The 20,181-nt window shown below is 41.4% G+C and overlaps 1 protein-coding gene across 1 annotated transcript in view; it reads right to left on the bottom strand.

Annotated features, from left to right (window-relative positions):
- Positions 1 to 20,181, bottom strand: part of pitpnc1a (phosphatidylinositol transfer protein cytoplasmic 1a) — a 33,921-nt gene that overhangs the window by 13,490 nt on the left and 250 nt on the right. The window lies entirely within an intron of this gene.

Below are 20,181 nucleotides of genomic sequence, written 5' to 3'. Positions count from 1 at the left end.
CACACACACACACACACACACACACACACACACACACACACACACACACACACACACACACACACACACACACACACACACACACACACACACAACCAATGATAGCTGTGTTAAGCTCTTGGGGGGAAAAAAGTGCCTGGGATGTTGACTTGTGACTCCATATCCAGCCACAAAAAGCAAGGAATGGAGAGAAGAGAAATTGGATAGTGTAGTGGAAAACAGCAAAGCCAATGTGTACCCGTAAACAAGCTCAGGGTGTAACTTCTATCACAATGCCAAATTTTTCCATCTGCCGACCATGAGAGAAAAAGCAAAGGGCTGAGGCAGAGTATTCCTAGCTGGAATGTTGATGGCCGTACGTTTCTGACTGAACAGCTGTTGGAGTCGGGCATAGTTTTTCCACTGCAATGACAGTCGCAGGCAGGAGGATCCTGTGTTTAGTCACACAAACACATGACACACATACAAAGCACAGTGGCAGTGGATGATTTGTGCACGCAAAACAACAATAAGGCACGAAGAGAGACAACTTAAAGCTGCTCTAATCAATATTACTATCACCAATGGATCCAATGATTGTATGTATGTAAAAGGGGTTTGAACCCACAGAGAATTATCAACGGTAGTGACTGGCTGGTGGATATTGTGGAGCTTTTAGCAGCTGAAGAGCCAGATATTTCACTCAGGAGTTGGGGGAAATCGTAACAAAATAAAAAGAGAGTAAACACAAAATCTATTATAGAGTGATAACATGTTGATGTTGAAATTAAACTACGCAGTTTTAAACATTTAGATCTAGTGTTACTACTACTAGAGATCTTTATTGAACTGCAATATTATTATAATATGTATGAAGAGATGGACAAGGGCCTAGAACATCATACACATGCAAAATACATATTGTGTAAACAGCATCGACGGACAAGAATAGCTGTCACAAGGTGAAACTAAACACCAGGGATATACTAAGGACATTACATGAAACTGCTGTATACTGCATAGCTACTCATCCAAAACATTTGAGACCCATCTTTGTCCCTTTGTTTGCAAAAGAGAGTTAGTTATTCAAAGGCGTATGAATTGGCGTAATGAGTTGACATTACTTTGTAATTAACCGCAGCATTACGCCATCATTTGTTGCATATTTCATCTGTATTTATATGATTTATTATGATCGAGAGTGAGGAGGTCCGTGACTTTCAGACAGCTAAAAGAAGAAGAAGGATGAGGTTGTCGTACAAATCAATAATTGCATTTCCAGAGATCCCCGTTTGGGCAAAAAACAAAGATGAGAAGTGGTGTGAACAGCACACATGAATCTCCCTGCTATAGATGAAAAGCATTAAAGGCAGAGTAACCACTCGAGGGGACCTCTGAATGCCACTCTGATCACACTGATGGCCAGCAACAGCGCATTAACACTAGGCACCATCTTTCATGTTTCCCATGGCTCATTCAGGGCTCAGACATATTGTGTAAACACGCCAGCTGTGATGATGTTCTTCCTACCTTCCATTGTATTGAGCCCCTGTGGGCCGTCTACCTGATGGCTGCAGCTGATGAATGAGAGGCTGCTTTCATTGTTGTCTTTGGAAATCTTGCTCTAATGACTAGGAGGGAGAAGTGGCCCTTGCTCAGTTTAGAGTAGCCATGAATAATCTTTTTTATCTCTTTCTATTCTTCCCTAAAGAAAGTAGAGCCATCGGGTAGGAGCAAGGGCTGACAGCAGGGAGAAAAAATGCTTCATCGATGGCTCGGGTACCGTTTTTTCCTCTTCCACCTGTCATTAGATTTATCTACACAGTCAATTTTCTTTATTTCCTTCTATTTTATCCTCACCCTTCCTCTATGTCCCTACCTCTATGTCCCTTCCTCTATGTCCCTACCTCTATGTCCCTACCTCTATGTCCCTACCTCTATGTCCCTTCCTCTATGTCCCTTCCTCTATGTCCCTGCCTAATGTCAACCTTTCCTTTTGTAAACACCTCTTTTCACTCTCTGCCACCAAACTTTGCAAAAAGTACCTCATTATGTTCCATCTGTTAAAGCCACATACAGTTCAGTCACTTTCAGCACTCCGTCCTCTGTATCATTAACTCTGGTTATTACTGGTGGTTGAGAGCTAACATTTTTATTCATTTTGTTTGTCAGAGGGAGACTGGCTGGATGAGCTGACCCAAGAAAAATATCATCCTGATGTTGGCCCGACTTCTTCCTTTCTTTCAATCTCTTTGTGCAACTCATCTGTTTTCATTTCTGTCAAATATGAAGCTACAGCCAGCAGTTACCTTAGCTCAGCACAAAGAATGGAAACAGGGGTTGGTTATATTTCATATGTTTAATCTGATACAAAGACTGGAGAGTAAAAATTACAATTCACTGTTACTGCCTCAAGCCCAGAAATGGTCCCAGACATAACCCACCGTTAAATACGGAATCGTCCTTTTCACACAATAGCTTTTGGATGGATTTTACAAAAAGAATGTTAAGTGTGTGGTAGGTGCTGGTAGACAGATTTAGTCTTCATTTGGACTAGAGCTGCAACAATTAATCAATTAGTTGTCAACTATTAAATTAATCGCCAGCTATTTTGATAATAGATTAATTAATTCTCTGATTCCAGATTCTTGTTTCTTTACCCCTTTATGACAGTAAACTGAATATCTTTTAACGAGACATTTGAGGACGTCATCTTGGGCTTTTGGAAACACTGATCAACATTTTCCACCATTCTCTGAAATTTTATAGACCAAATAACTAATTGATTAATCGAGAAAATAATCAACAGATTAATCAACAATGAAACTAATCGTTAGTTACAGCTCTACTTTGGACAGAGCAAGGCTAGCTGTTTCCCCGTTTCCTGTCTTTGTGCTAAGGGCTGTAGCCTCATCTTCAATGGCCAAATGTGAGAATAGTCCAAACCGGAGACGGCCACAAACACACTTCATTCACTGCACACAAGTATAAAACAAACATGAACATATCAAAGCGCCCCTCTGTGCTTTTACTCTCAAAAAGCGATTTCCGAAATGTCAAACTTTTACTTTAACAAGCAGATGAATATCACATGACGATATCAGTTCAAGGTAATGGCAGCAATGTCCTGGTTACATTTAAATGTAGTCCCCAACACATCGGAATTAATGAAACACATCCTGCTCTTTGGAAATGATTTAAGTATATAAGTATTTTCTACAGTGCATTAAAGAAACATGCTGGTTACAACTAAAACATGCAACCGAGTCGCCATGGCTTGATAGTCATGTATGAAAAGTAAAATAATATTTAAAGATGAAAGCACTGAACCAATTCTGTGATCAAACTGTGTCGCATACTGCCTCTCTGTTTTAACACAACAGCAGGTGGTGGGGAGCTGTTATTGTGCCGCAGCCAAGGAGTGTGTTAGTGTGAGTGTAAGATAAGACTCCTGACAGAATGCACACACACACGCACGCACACACACGCACGCACACACACCCACCCACCCACCCACACTTCTGCATATAAGACAATACTGGGCACAATGCATACATGTAATTAAAATTCTACCAGAGACAGAGTAATAACTGCTTAAGCGCTCTGTATTCTTGGATAAATGACTGTGCTCCTGTTCAGACAAATGGCTTCTGCAGTTCGATGTCCCCTTTAGGGTTGTGTGTCGGCGGGGCAACGGATCATAAAACCCACGGTTCGTCTTGTATCACGGTTTTCATTCACGGATCGAAAAAGTTCTAAATGTAATCCTTTTAATTTGTTATAGTCATCTATCGTTGTTATTGACATAACAACACAGAAAAGATTGTATTTTATTGCAAAATAAATATTGGAATTAGCAGTTTTATTTACATATCATAAACTAGTGTTAAGAAGTTAAACATGTACTAATTCGTTCTCTAATATCTATTTTATATTAACATATCCTTCAAACAACTGTATATATATTCAAGTTTGTCTCCCAAAAACTACAAGATTACATTTGAACACACCGTGATAACGTCATAATTTACCTTCACCCAATACACATTTTTAATGTACAGAGCTGAGCCAGTTTGCCCACTTTTATTGTTTGGCTATCAGCTAACGGAGCTACACACACAGCTGACTGCATCACCAGCAATCTGCAGCCAGAGACAGTTATTCCATGCCTTTGTACTGAGCATCAACCTCACGTTTACATTGGTATTGTGGTAAAAAAAAATAGACTTGAATAGACGGCTGTGAGACGGAGCTGAGAAGCAAGCATACACAGAGCCGGTGCACACATCTGAATAGACGAAAATGAAAGTCTATCTATTGCGTAAGACCAGCGAGTGAAAAACAAGTCTGATACACTTGGATACTCTAGACGGTTATTTCTTAAATAATAAATAAAGTTTCGTGAAAGTGAATACTTTCTTTGTCTTTATTGAATCGGATGTGATGTGAATAAATAAGAGTTTTCATTCATTTTAGGCCATATCACCAAGCCCTACGGTATCTTTTAACAGCTTTATTTATGAAGTTGTATTCCCTCTGTTCCTTCCCAGATAAATGTTTGTGAAAGCCATCCTTGTGGTATTATCTCGTCTGCCCATATGGTGGATGAATTATTCTGACATCTGAGGGCATCTGCTGCTGTGAGAAGAGGGGTCTTTATATGTATATCTGTGCACCATATTTGTTTACGTTGGCAAAGGTTGATCCTAATTTATCAAACCACATGAGAACACCCATATTTCAATACTGGGAACAATGTAGCAGACGATGAATTAAAAAAAATAAAACATCCACCTTCCTGCCAACAACAACCAGTCCCCTCTGTGTCAGGAGAGGAAGGTTGCTTCCCCATAACGGACCAAGACTAATACAAATGCATCTTTTAATTATCTGATCCATCATGAATATACTCAATTTGAAAACAGACAATAGAGATACAAAGGAAAGCCCGCTGAGCTTGTTAAGGTACAGAACTTATGTTTCAGCTTGGTCGAAGTACTCCTGTGGCGCTGCTAATGCTAAACACATACACGTAACACACTGCTAATATCACCAGCTGAACTTAATCAAGGCAATCAGTCAGTCAGCGAAAGAGGCACACACACACACGCACATGCGCTTGTACTAACGAGAACACGACCCCCACCCACGACTACACATCTAACCTGAATACTTTTCCTGAACACACACACACAAACTGCTGTTTCAGCAGAAACCAGGGCATGCTGTTGAGAGCGAGTGCATATGACTGACTGTATTTGCTCCACTCACGCTGATTCAGCAGAATGTGAAGGTGAGCATTGACTCCCTGTAAAGGTTTGATGAATCCACAAGCCATAGCATTGCGGGTCACACAGGCAGCGTAGGAGGATGCCAAAGATGGCAGCAGGCTCAGCCGTGTGTGTGTGTGTGTGTAGCCAAAACACGAGTGTATGTCGTGCCACACGTTGTCGTTTCCTAATTTCATTGCCTTACTCAAGAACTCAGTCAGTCAGAGCAGCATGCAAGAGCAATAGAGTGTGACAGGTCTGAGAGCAAGATGACTGAGTGTCAGTGTCAGGACGAGTAAGTTCAGATTCTACCAGAGTACACCTTTCGCATTTTGAATAGAGTCAAGTGAATTCATCGTGCAGAACTTCTTCTGTAGTCATGTATAACATAGATGGAGTAGACCACATACTACCCTATACAGCAGTTGTATTTTGTGCTTATTTATTAAGGGAAAATTGAAGGGAGGGCGTATAAAATATAAACCTCTGTTGTAGCATCATAAAATCACCCATTAGATGACCTACAAGCATTTCCCAACATAACATATTCTGTGTAACTACCACATGGTTGACGCACAGCAACAATATCAGAATTTTGTACAGATATTGGTTTTATGGGTTTGAGATTTTCTGCCGACGCCTCACTACAATAGAGGGGAATTGAATTTTTATCACTGGGTGAAATGCACTTGCACTTTAGTTGTGGCAACAAAGAATATATAGTGTCCGACTGCTAAAATGAATGGACTGAAGTGGAAATGGCACCAGCCCTGATCCGCACAGCGAGGTCTTCTTAAAGCCACTTGCCAGGAGCAAAAGACTGCATTACATAAACCATGTCAAAGACGTGTGGAGAAGCATCATTTATTAATACTGATGGCTGCTGGTGGGAGGAAGCCCTCTCCTGTCGTGCATCCATCTCCACCCGTCTTCTCATCCTGCATCTCTGCAGTGTCTGAGGTCACTGAACCAAACATTACATAACGTCAAGATCACTCACTACGGATCACACCACTACCCTTCATCTTTACTCCCCGCCTGGCAGCACACTGGGTAGCCTACCGAAAAGAGATGTGCTCATATGCATACATGTACCAGGAGAGAGAGAGAGGAAAAGGGTGAGGAGAGGATTGGATTGAGGTAGATTGGCAGAGAGAGGCGAAGATGGCGACAAGGAAAAAGAGAGCAGTGCTTCAGAAGCAAGGTGTTCAAGAAACTGACAGACTGTTGGAGCTATTACATAACAGGACTTGACTGAGGGCAGCTGTTTCCCTCTTGCCCTGCCCACTACTCCTGTTCCTCTTCCCTTTTATATGATGCATGTCACTTTCTCCTTCAAGCTTGCCAACATTTGTTTCCTCCCCTCCCTGTCTTTGCCTCTTGTCTCCATGCAGGGCGGAGAGCATCATTACGTCAGCCATTCTTCTGATACTAGTGGATGAAAGCATTTCACCCCTTTTACCAGAACGCAACTCCTTATTTCAAGCCCTACGATATTACCTTTGACAATATTTCAGAACCAACATCACATTAGGCCTCGACTGGGCTGGCAGCGGCAGCAGTCTATAACCGTGAAGCTTTTAAGGACTCGTTGATGCAAGACAAATGCCTGCATGAAAACAAAATGAAATATTATCGGATCATAATGCATGCTGTGTGTGTTTACATGCAATTTACATTTATATGCATTCATATATGTCACTTACTTATTAACACTTAGATCTGATCTCTGTGGTTAAATATCTATGCATTGATTGCCATAATTGATCCGAAATAATGACATCCACATCATCCTCAGCCGTACTTTGCGTTTCACACTAATTAGCACGCAAGCACGCTAAGCTAAACTGGTGAACATGGTACACATTATACCTGCTAAACATCAGCATGTTAGCATGCTCCTTGTAAGCATTTTAGCATTATGATAATAGCATTTAGCGCAACGCACCGCTGTTCCTAAGTATAGTCTCAAAGAGCCACCAGCATGCCTCAAGACTTGTGATCCTTAGACGTGCATGTTAAATCAAAAACCAGCAGGAGATCAAGTGCCTTTTTTGGATACTGAAATCCTAAAGTGCAGGGAGTGTTACTGGTGAGAAGCCTGAAAGATGGGATCAATCTTTGTGTGAGAAAAGGGTGAGATTCCCACACCCCAGAAACTCTGAAGACCCTACGGTGACACAATGTGAGCTAGCAAGAGAGAACAGTCAGAGAAAGAGCAGAGATAAAGAATAGTGAGTCACAATTCAAGTTAATGAATAAATTAACTTGGCAAATTATTTTTGGTTCACTGTCAATTGGTGCTGTTGGATTCAGTTCATTTCTTCATACAAGTCTGTTTATTAATGTCCTTGGCTTCGTTTTAGTACGATGGACCACACATACGCACACCCTCAACACAAAACAAACAGTGTTCTCCATTGTTCTGAAACACAGCTAAAAGATAGTCACATGTACCAAGGCCAATCTTTTTTCATGTTTTTGCCATTTTTCTAGCTTATACAGCAGGATTAATGAGCAAAGAAAACATGATTTGACAATCAGTCGACTATGAGGCAAGACTTAACCAATCAGATTCGACTATGTGAGTCTTAGTTGGGACACTCCTAGTACACACACACACTAACACATTTTGGAACTGTTGTGATGTTCAGGTGACACACAAATAAAAAACAATTAACTGAGATCACATCTTTTCACTATGCCACCCAAGGATGTGTTTAATCTCACTCCCTGCAGAGTTTAATTCACAGTCAGTAAAAAGCAGGAGTAGGGAGAGAACAAAGAATACGCCGAGCCCACGGTGGATGCTGAGGTGTGACACACATTAGTAGCAACGCAGATTTTTGGTTATTGTCATTTGTGTCACAAACATAACATGCATATGTGGGCACACACCCAAACTCTGAAACACTGTTTCAACTCATTCTGGTGCTGTTTGATGTGCAGCTGACTGCAATTTAAGGGTAAGCAACTGCAAAAAGAGAAGCTTGTTAAAAACCCTAAAAAAAGGTTGGCATGACATAACACCAGCAGTGACAGGTGCAGCAGACCTTTTTTAAAGTTTGGAAAAAGTATGACATACATGTGTGTTTACACACGTAGTTTGGCAACGGAAATACAGCGTAGTACAATAGCTTGTCAAGCTATGAAAGGGCATTAACTACCAATGATGAAACCTAAACAAGTCAATTTTCCAGATCGGTGTGCTATTAGTGAGTGGATAAAATACATTAACAAGTGGCCCAATATTTAGTGCTAAGATATATACATGTATTTGATGGAGAAACCTAGCGTGTAACGATAAACCAGCCAGACATTACAAGCATACAAGCCACTCATTCATCTACGTTATCGCTGGTCATGTACAGAACGTCAAATACCATGACATATAGACTCTGATTTGTAAGTTTATTTAGTTTTAAAATGGGCACCACAAACACAAACATTTTTTAACAGTCCAGAGGTAGTCAACACGTTAGCTTGGAGCCATAGACTGCCGTGACCGTGTTAACTTGGTACTCTCAGTGTGATGTGTCCGTGGTTGCTCGTTGTGACGGCAGCTGTTGAAAACACGACCGGAACAGGTGTCCTGATAAATGCCTTGGATCAATTTTAATTATAAACTCATCCGTGTTTATTTGCTGCGCCAACCATTTACATCAGTTGCTACGAGCATTACGTACATTATTGATGACATCGGCAGTAAGAGGGTCTTTAAGGGCAGGGAGGCTTAGGACTGAGCATAGAGCAGTCTTTACGGAGTAGGGCAGTGCTGTGGAAAAACAGAAGCTGGTTGTAGAGCCAATATATTTGCAAATGTTAGTTTTTTCTGTTCTTGGGAAAAACAGGGTGAGGGATAAGCTGAGAAAGTGTCGCATGAAAGAAACTGTGAGGTGTGGAAAAATCTGAATTGGAATAAGCAGTTGTTATTTTTATCAACTCAGTCAAATAGTGTTGTTTGGGAGGCTTGGTTCAAGGCAGCAAAAGCAGTGGATAGTCCTTTTTGAATAAACACAATAAAATAATATGACCAAACATACTCACTGTACTATTGTAGTTCACTCTGCTTAGAAAAAGGAAGGTACTGTAGTGTTATAACAATCAAGGATTTCTGGTTGGGCAACAACACTGTTTTTGGGATGCGTGCACTTTATTCAAATTTCGTATGATAGGAGTGCAATCAGTACAAGTGCTCACAACCAGAAAGGGATACAGTTTGAATTGACAGGAATAGGACAATCTTATTACTTGCAACCAAGTAAGACGGCAGTGCTGTAATTTGCCACAGGTACAGTACATTCAGTAGAGAGCAGATAAAAAGTAGAGGGTAGTAAAGGTACCCGTTATCTCTGATTGGGTCTTTGTCGGGTCAGCTAAAGCAAGAAAAAACCTGGCTCTGTTGGACGCGCTTTGTGGTAAGTTTGCTCTTATGTTAACAAGTGGTTCAAATAAGGGGCTTTCATTTCATGCAAAAACTTTCTTCATTTTGTGACTGTGGCCTTACAGTTCAGAAAGTTGACAAATAGCAATGAACGCAAATCAGTGCATCTTTACACATACGGCCTTTTATTCAGTTTTAGCTCTTGTGGCGGCTAACATATCAACATACAGTATATGTGTGCTATCTGATATACCCTGTCCAGTGGCCTCTATGCACAAGCAGTAAAGCCCCACCCCAACAAATATCAATTATTCAGTTGTGGCAAAAAAAAGGTGTTTCGTGATGTCACAGTGACCTTTCACTACCAAATTCTTTGTGCCAAATTTGAAGAAAATTGCACAAGGCGTTCCTGAGATATCATGTTCAGCAAAATGGGACGGATGTGAGGTCACAGTGACATTGACCACCAAAATCGGATCAGTTCATCCTACAGTCCAGGTGGACTTTTGTGCCAATGCACCAATGACACTAGTAGCTGCCCAGAGACGTTGAGTCAGAGAAACCAGGCAGGAACAATTACAAAAGAAGAAATATCTTGACAGAAAGTGTTGGAGAATGGCGTAATCATGTCCCACAGGATGAGAGGGTTATTATTCCGTTTGAAAAAAATATTTGTCATGTAAAAGCTTCAATACCTCAAACCACTCTTTGTTTGTGTGCTTGCCCTCATGAAATAAGTCAAAGAAAATATTGATTACGCTTGGAAGAAAAAAAACAAGCTCAGGTCATCTTGATGGAAATGTTGTCCTTGTGTGATTGTTTCCAACAGATGTTTGACACTCAAGTGAGAGGAAGTGTTTTTGTACTTTCTGATAAAAGCACTATTTACATGTCGAGGGAAAGAAGGCCAATTCCCTTTTAAATGCTTTAGAAACAGGTGGTCCTCACAATCTTCATTTGAGTAATGAGTAATGAGTAATTTGCCAGCAAAATCAATCATGTATAGTATATACAGTATGACGTACATGCATCACGCACCTACTGGTTCCATTGCCATGTTGAAGTGCTGAACTCTCTATCGACGTAGTCACTGAGAAAAGCTGTTCACCAGATTATTAGGTTTGTCAAAACACAGTACAAATCATTAAAGGTGTGTGAAAATTTAACTAAAATAACTTAATGTGAGGAGACAATTATTAATTGAATTAATTGTATTAATTGTATTAATTGTGTTCCCTTTAGTAAACTCTTTTCCTCTGTGTCTCAGGGAAAACAGTTGGCTGTGTGGGTCAATTGGTTTCAAACACACACACACACACACACACACACACCAACCTTTATACGCATGTGCTCACTTACTCCACACAAGAGGCCACTTCATCATCAAAGAGATTTTTAATCAGTTGTGAGCTGCTGATGTTCCTATAGTAGCCTGGGACACTTGTACCTGCTATAGTATGTGCACTGTGTATCTGCGCATACATGAATACACCCACAAACGGTAGAAGGGTGTGGACCTGCATTTGCATGGATGTGTTTCATGGTCAAAACAGGGCTGTTTAATTGTGAAGCAGCCCTTTGGCATGGCACTAAGAGCCACTCGTGAGAAGGTTAATAGCACATGCAGGTATATTTCACGTTACTTTAATTGTGTTTTGGTAATGACCGGGGTTGGGAGATGATTGGGTGCCAGCGGAGTTGGAGTGAACTTCTCCTTTGAAGGCGAACCCTTTCAAAGCCCTAGGTGTCATTCGGACACATTCATGTGTGTTACTTGTACGGATTGGGGTCATAACGTAGTCTTGTGTTTAGCAGAGAAAACAAAGAACTCAAGGAAATCAATTTCACCCCGGTGACAGCGTAACGTCTGTGAAACAAACGTGATGGAATATGGATTCATCAACATAAAAGGACTCGACGATGGCAGGATGGGTAATGATTAAGTGCCTTGAAGAGTTGTTTATTTTCCTATTCTTTGTTAGAAGGGCACTTGTTGTAGTGATACGCTCAAGTGCACTCCCAATCGTCTGACCCTCTGTGAGCCTTGGCAATTTACGGTTAACAATAAGGGGCTTCTTTGCGTTGGTTGTCAAGCATGTTTACGTCCGTGTAAGCAGAAGCAGAATTTCTGTTTAAAACGTTGACAGATTTGTTTCCTATTTTAACACAAGATTGAAGGCTGGAGATAAGACTTTCTTGTTTCGATGGATGTTCTGTAGCAACCGCTTTGGGGGAATCAGTGCCATTTAAAAACAAAAGAAAGCAAATGACTGATGCACGTCACTCCCCATTATCATATAATGATTCTGATCACATAAACAATCCACCGCCAATGCGTCCTGATGCATTGTGATCACATTATAGTGTGGCGTGCCCAGCTGGTGCCCTTCTCACACAGCATCTCTCCTACCACCTGCCCCATAACTCTACCGACACATTCACAGTGTGCCAGCACAGCTTCTATTCTCAGTCGCCATTGTTTCTCCTTGTTTAGACAGAATGTTGACAGTAAGTAAGGTTTAGGAGGAGAGGAGGAGAAGAGCTGGGGTACAAGGGAGAAATGGAGAGACAGGCGATTAAGAGCTTCCTGTTATGAAAAGGTGAATGGCGACATCTTCCCATTAAACTGGAGGAAGTGCAGCCTGCACACACAAAAAAATCATATAAATGCATTTTTCACACCGGTGTAGTTGCCAAACCTGAACTTGCGAATCGGCCGTTATGGGCTACCAATGAGATACAAGTGCATTCTTAAAAAATATGTGCATATATTTATATATATATATATAACATCCCAGAATGTGTTTTCAAGACATCAGCAAGACAGTTTCGACTGTTTACTTTTTGTCCCCACCAAAGCATGATCTACAGGATTATCAACACGCAGAACGTGTTTCTGTTGATAGTTTTTACTCAAAGTTTTTTGTCTAAAAGCTTCTTCATCGCCTCATTGTAACGTCAAATACGAAGGCCGTAATCCAAGATGGCAACAGCGAAATTGGCAAACTCGAGGCTTCAATGCGGCGGTCCACAAACCGATGGGTGAAGTCACGATGACTACGTCCACTTCTTACAGTCTATGAGGGTAATGAGTTGACAATTCTGTCTGATATCAGGCAATTAACAACATATTCTGTAGTTTAATTTAAAGGACATTGTATTGTTGGTTTTACTGTATTCTTTGTTAATCAGTGTGTTGGTATACGTTTGCAGTAATGTGTAGTGCTAGCAGGACTCGACATTCTTGTTTATAAGGGAAATGTTAATGAATGTCCTGACCTTATCCCGCTATAATGAGCAGAGCTGATCCAAGTAAAAATGTCCTCACATTGCTTGTGCACATTTCATTAGATACTGCAAAATAAATAATATCTTTGTGGCAGATTTTTCCTGGAATTAGAGTAGTGTACCCAGGTTCTTAGAAAGTGGCAATGTGTGTGTGTGTGTGTGTGTGTGTGTGTGTGTGTGTGTGTGTGTGGAAGAGACCATTAAAAACATGTCACCGCCTCTTCTAACCCCACAGGACCTCTGTTTGAAGCTCAGTGCTGCAATGTGTGGCGTTTCAGAGATACAGCCAGAGGCAGCAGCAACAGAACACAACAGATGACAAGCAATGGTATGACTCCCCCCCCCCTCCCTCAAGGTTCAGCACACACACGTGTGCCATGCATTCATTTCAGTTCAACCATCATAGCGTGAAATTGTTATTGGCCGTAATCAGTAAAAATATGCGATCAGGAGATCGTCATAAATATTGGCTGATCCCTGATAATGCTACATTGTGAGCAATCTATGTTGAATCAGCAGAAACAGAGCTAGTGATGTTGGCATTGGCTTTCTTTCTTCCATTAATGTCTGTCTACGGTAAATATTTGGAGAAGTTAATAATTTTAGTGCAGGGCTACCCGGAGCTTTACAATCTGTCCCACTGGCTAAATTACTGAGACTACATCGTCACTACAGTGCGCAGGTTTTAGCTGTTGGAGCGACAGGAGCAAAAATAAAAGCGGCAAGGCCGGCATTTTACATGAGATTAGATGCAACATGTGTTAAGCCATTGAGGCTGCATTCACACAAAATGAGGTGCTGCCGAGAAAACGCCAGTCCGCACATTTATTTAGTCAGTTTAAGTATTTTGCATTGGTTTTTTTCATCAGAAGTATCTAATTTGTGACCCTCCTGTCTCTTATTTATTTTTTTTATTGTTTATTGTTTAGTCCCTGACAATTTCTTCTATCCTCTAGAATCAAACAGATCCAACACCCAGCCTTGCTGTTATCATACACAACACCAGTAAAACTCCAGCAGTACGGTTGCTTAGTGATGTAGCTATCAACTAAAGGGCTTGTGGAAGTTTATTTCTCAGCATAGTTATCATTTTGTCCTTAATTCTCCTAAATCAGTCTGATCATTCCCTTTTTCTCTGTCTAGGTCTCTTCTCTAAATCATCAAGCAGCTATATGTAGATATTAAATAGAAGAAGAAAATAATGATTCAGTGCGCTGGATAATAAAGTGCCACCCTCTCTGAGTTTGTACTGTACGCTCTCTTTGTCTAGCTACACAAAACTGTGTGTGTGTGTGTGTGTGTGTGTGTGTGTCTCTTTTGTGAGCCAGTTGCATCTTTGTTTTCTTCTTGGCTCTGGCATATTACCCACTTGATCACCATGTTTGGCTGTTATTCTTCCCAGCTCACCTCTGTCCGTTTGTCTGCCCTTTATCGACCGTGTGCCTTAAATGAATGAACGCACTATGTCTACTGTGATCCAGCCAATATCAAAGGCTCCCCCCTCACCGGTCCACTAGCCACCCTGGTTCTCACGACCTCCAGTCACTTGACCAACTGTTCTTGCACATTAACTGCTCTTAATTTAGTCCTCTCTACTATAAATAGAAAACTGCTGGCCCTACATGTTTACCAGATCAATAATGTTGCTACGTAGCCATTGCAGACGGGCCATTTTTGCCAGTTTGTCTGTTTTAGTATGTAACCCTGCCACGCCTTCTTAGTACATGCCTAAAAATGTTTACTCTGCTTGCATTCTGTGCAATACTTCGTCCTACGTGGCCCCTTGCAGGCAAGTAAAAAGAAGCAGCTGGCAAAACTTTGCATCACAGAGGTTGCGCATCTCCGTCTACACACCCTCCCCAGGCCAACAGCAGAGAAGGCAGTGACATGGACCGCAATTTAAGGGGAAGTGGGCATTACAAATTTGGAGAAAACAGAGAAAAATGCAAAAAGCATGACAGGAGAATGACACACGAGAGTTCCAAAGCCAAACTCCAACCACAAGGGTCGGAACTACATGCTATGCTTTTTAGACCACTGGATCACCACATCGCCATCTTTAGGTAATATATCGGATGTCTTTGGGACCATTTTTTGGAACCATCCAACTAACAGACAAAAAGGGTCCTATACTTGCTGGTGGTCGAGGCCAAAACACAGTGCTACAGTTTTTCACTCGACTGCATTACACTCTTATACAATCCATTTACAGGCCAAATAAAGCTTGCCAAGTTATCGCTTTTTAAAGCTGCCGCGTTTACTCTTTCGTATTTAAAACCTTGGAATCTGTAGAGTAAATATTGTGTGGTGGGTTAAAATGTGAAGAGAAAGAAAGAGAGCGACACAGACTTTTAATAAGAGTCAGACAGACCAAAGATACAATCAAAGCAGATATTAAGACATAGAAGTGTATGCTTGACTCTCTCTCTCTCTCTGCTGTATATCATCTCTGTGCGGATTTGCCACTGCATCACTAATCCAGTGCACCAAAATCTGAATCCCCCCCCCCCCCCCCCCAGCTCATAACAAACACACACAGAATGATGAAGCACACTAACATGATTATGTAGGAGCCTGGATACGAAAAACATATCGCATTCATTGTCTGCAATTGCCCATTGTTCGCCAAAAGATGAGCCAAGCCGACCACAATGTAACGCACTGATAAACGTAAAGCCAATGTAGCTGGATCCCAAAATAATGTATTACACAGAAAACAGCAACAGTCTGACTCAGAGAGAGAAGAGCTCAGCTGGAGAAGAGCAGAAAATTAGCTTTAATAGCGAAGCCGTAATCTCAGACGAGGCTTGTGAGCGCAACCTCGAAAATACCACCAGGGTTTCAATTACCCCCACAGCGGGTTCTCATTCAGCGCTGTCCTATGAGCTGGCAGGCTGGCAGCTGGATAGAAGTCAGTCAAATGGAAGCAATTTAAGAAATGGTATGCGGATAAATAACCAAACTGACTGATCACTATCAGTTACAACCTGAGGTAGAACATAACAAAGCAATAAAGAGTCGATTGTTGAAGACGTACGTAAACAGGCACCGAGTACAGACCATTGCAACAGTCCAGCAGAGGAAGCAACGAATAAAACGTAACATTGGAAAACATAACAGCAAACTACAGCAGGATTCAGCAAAGACGGGGCAGAGAACCACTCCATTGCATTCTTGTCGTGCATTATCTTTCTTTGATTTCATGTTTAAATCCACACGTGCCAATTTAAAAAGTTGAAAATGTACTTCACACCAGTACAGCATATCAGCTGAGCAGATGTTGGAGCGTACAACAGTGAAGTGAAAGTAGTGAATAAACTGTGATGGGTCTGGACTGATGGCTCTGTTGATAGTAGTAGTGGTTTAAACACTAGCACTGATTTACAGTGTAATTAAGCTCCATTTGAATGACTCAGGGGGCTCATTTACTGCCTTTATTAAACAATGATGGCGAGCAGACACTTCCCCTGTCTTTTATCAGAGCGTTCTCCAAAGCTCATTACTCAGGATCTGATCAAGGAAGCGGTGAGAGTAATTCAACTGCTGCCCAGGTGCAGAATAGACATTCTCAGTTCTTTAGCCAGCGAATGGGTAATTAATTGCGGAAGAAACGGCACGGTGATTTATGAGGCAGAGAAGACTCTGCTCCGTGTAGTCTGAAAACAAATGTGAGAAGGAATCGTTCGTAGCTGTATGTGAGATTTGTTTTAGGAGGTACTGAAGATTAGTTTTTGCCTGTATATCCATTCATCAGATATACCGGGTTTAATTTCTTCAACAATATGAATTTTTTCGTCTATCGCCACACCGGTGAATAGCGTCCTGATTCCTATTAACTTTAATCTAAATTATAGTGTTCATTCATGTATTTTAAAACATTTTGTTTTGAAAAGGAAGCAATGTTAAACGTGTTGGCATATCTAACTTATTTATTTAAAAGTTGTTGTTTGTTGCAGTGTGCACAAAAAATGGCTTATTCTGCAACCGTTTCATGCATTCTGATGTCTTCATATATTGTATAATGTATTTTTTGGGGGGTAAGCTTACCGTATAGTAATTAAAGTCTTAAGTATATACATATTGACATTTAAATGTTTTTTAAATATATATTCTAAGTAGTCCTGGCAGTATAATAAGCACTATTAAACCTATTAAAAGGCCCAGTCATGCAGACAAATAAATAAATAAAGTACAGATGCTCAACAACAATTCCAGAGGCCAAAAACAAAATCGTTGTGAATTAGACAGACTCTCTGAGAACTGGCAGATCATCTCAGTGAGCATCTTTCTCTCCATCTGGTGCGATAGAGCCAGGTCTAAGTAACAGGCTTCTCGCTAGTCCGAGCACAGAGTGTCCACTCTGGGGACGTAACGATCTTGGGTGCGAGCTTGGCGTCTCAGTATGCGGGGACACAAACAAACATATGGAAACCCCCATGGACTGACCTTACACTGACTGGCTGATGTCCCCTCAATCGAAACAAGCGTCTGTCTCCTAAGCACGTTCCGATCACGAAGAATGTCAGCATGTGGGTTTGTGTATGTCCTGTGTTACTCTGGCCTCTCTCTACTATTAAAAGTGATTGTGACGATCAAATCCCCCCCCCCCCATCAAACTGTGTCATATGTTTAACAAATAGCATTCATAGTTAGTATGAATGTAACATTATAGAGTTAGAAGTCTCACCAACTTATGCACAAAATGAACAGAAACAAATATGCAACAGAATACTCCGACCCTTGCATATTGTCGGCATTAAGGAAGAGAGCGCTGCAGCTATTTCTTAGTGACATGTTTTTGTAATAGTCAACTGAACTGCATTACTACCATGAAGAGATCATCATGACGGCGTCTCCAATTTTGTTTCCTCAGCAGTGCAATAATGTAATCACCTCCTGAAGACTTGTAGATTGTTGGTAATGAAATCCCTGATCTGTGTGTGCAACAAAACCCGTCCACTTCACTAACGGACTCGTATTTATCTGTGCCCGGACGCATTAAACCTCTCAGGCTATAAGATTGCCTCATTTTCGTCTCAGGATGCCTAAAGACGAGTTGTAGATATAGTCACTATCACGATTTCTTAGGATGTTGTAAGGGAAGCCGTTTGATCTCCACGTGTTTAGCCGGAGCTACTTGAGTAATCCTTTAAGCTTTGCTAGAACATCCTTAGTAACCACTTTCCAAAGCACATTTGAAGAAACTCATATCAGTCTCTTTCAGGTGAACACGACTGGACAGCTGTTGTAGCTACTGTCAACAACGTAACATTCGTGTTTGGACTCGCAACTTTGTTGGAAGCTATAGCCGAACTGCCTCATATATTAACGTTCGCCATGTGGTTTTGTTGAAACTCACCAGTTTTGTCGACTCCTGCCATGTTTGGATATCTCCTTTCTTGCGGTCACAGTAACGTTTGAAACTTGAGGTCGTTTATTATGCAACTGGGCACTAAAGAGGAGCCTGTTTCCCTCATGCTGCAATGGCATTGAAGGAGTTTCTGATTTGTGACTCTTATGATGTGTCAGCAATGCATACAATATAACCCGGACTCTCAGGCACTAAATGGATTACTCATTACTCATCATAAATCCGGTATACCGACTCTGTGAGATGAAGATGTGTTTCTATCATGCATCCAATTTTCATAGAAGCCCATAGCAGGAATTTGCATAACAAGATGACGGCACCACTGAAAGATATATTGACCACATGTCGTCGGTTGCTGCTGTGTTGAATTAGGAAAGAAGAGAAAGTGTTTGTTTTTTTTCCTTTTACTTTGTTTGCATTCGAAAATAGTTTCCATCACCAGTTTTTCAAACTCTTCTGAGATAATCTCTCTCTCACACACACACACAATACTGGTAATGACTATGATTTATGTGTCTTTGTGTGAGCATGCTCCAACAATGAATAGATTACAAATGTTAATTTGTTAAGTCCATGACGGATCAATAGATTAGGTTGAACCCCATAATTATCACAACAGATGTGAAAGCCTTTAGCTGGCCACAGAGGACACCGGTGTCTTCTATCACCATCGGAGCGAAGCAAAGAAGAAGAGCCAATCAGCCTCAGGACGCGTTGTGATAAAGCGGCATCCTGGTAATTATAAACATGAAACTCACAGAAACGAAGTGGGACAAACAGAGCAAGATCAGGATCAGGGGCAGGATCGATAGACTTCAGGAGAGGCTGTTCAAGACTCTCTGGGGTACAGATTTCATCCTCGCCCAATCTAAGAACGCAACAATGAGCTCGGCTGGACTGCAGTGAATGATTGTATCTTCACAAACAGCTGACTAAGACACATTTAATGGTGGTGCAGTATGGTGACTCTTTGAACCACACTTATTCACCCTTTAGGTGGGAGCCCATGTCACGTCATAAACTGGGTTAAATGGTGTGTAAAACCTTACAGTCTCAGTCTCAATAAAACACTTGCTGGAGCATCTGTTGTTTAGGTTCAGGCGTGAAACATTTAAAAAGGTAGGACTGAAGCAGGTAAAGGAGAGACAGGGGGCGGGACAAAGCAGAAATCTAAGAAACACAGTCACAACTCAGTTGAGCGCTGAACATTTGAAAAACACTGTATCTTATCTTGCATCCTAAAATGTCAAAACGCAGCAGCGATCCTTGATGGTGGTGCTGTTTCTGTGTCACTGTGACCCGAGGGCAACTTCAGCCAGCAGCAGATGCTTCTCTCCCTCATCCGTTCTTCACCCCGACCCGTCTCCAAACAGAAACACTGTGTGTGTGAAAGTGTCTCTACAGATGAAAGGCGACCAGAAATGTGCATCCAAAACTGCATTTCAGTCATTTAGCCCCGAGACGGAGCGCTGTGGAACGCATGCATCAATCAAAAATAATAGTACAAAGGTAACAACACAAAAAGTCATGTTAATATATACGACCATGTGGCCGATAAAAACACAATGTTGTTTGGAGGAGAGGAGACAGAATAATAACTGTGAACACGTAGTAGAAAGCAATTTGCTTATCACCACTTACAAAGCAATCTTACAAAGCAATCACAATCGCAATCACAATCCAGACACTCACAATCCAGACACTCAGAAACAGATGCACGATTTGTCCATTGGTACCAATAATAACACGCTTCCCTCTGCTGCTGATAGCTGTACACAGTCTCTCCTAAACTGCATGACTTCCCTTGAACACACAAGAGCTTTTTAGGCGAAAAGAGAGACAACATCAGCTCCACCCGGTGGTTGCTCTTTGACCCCGCACCTCGGTTA

This window comes from Anarhichas minor, unplaced genomic scaffold, assembly GCF_050575085.1.
Source record: "Anarhichas minor isolate MPS153535 unplaced genomic scaffold, ASM5057508v1 ptg000007l, whole genome shotgun sequence".
Classification (NCBI taxonomy): domain Eukaryota; kingdom Metazoa; phylum Chordata; class Actinopteri; order Perciformes; family Anarhichadidae; genus Anarhichas; species Anarhichas minor.
This window is presented reverse-complemented; position numbering and strand designations above follow the sequence as displayed.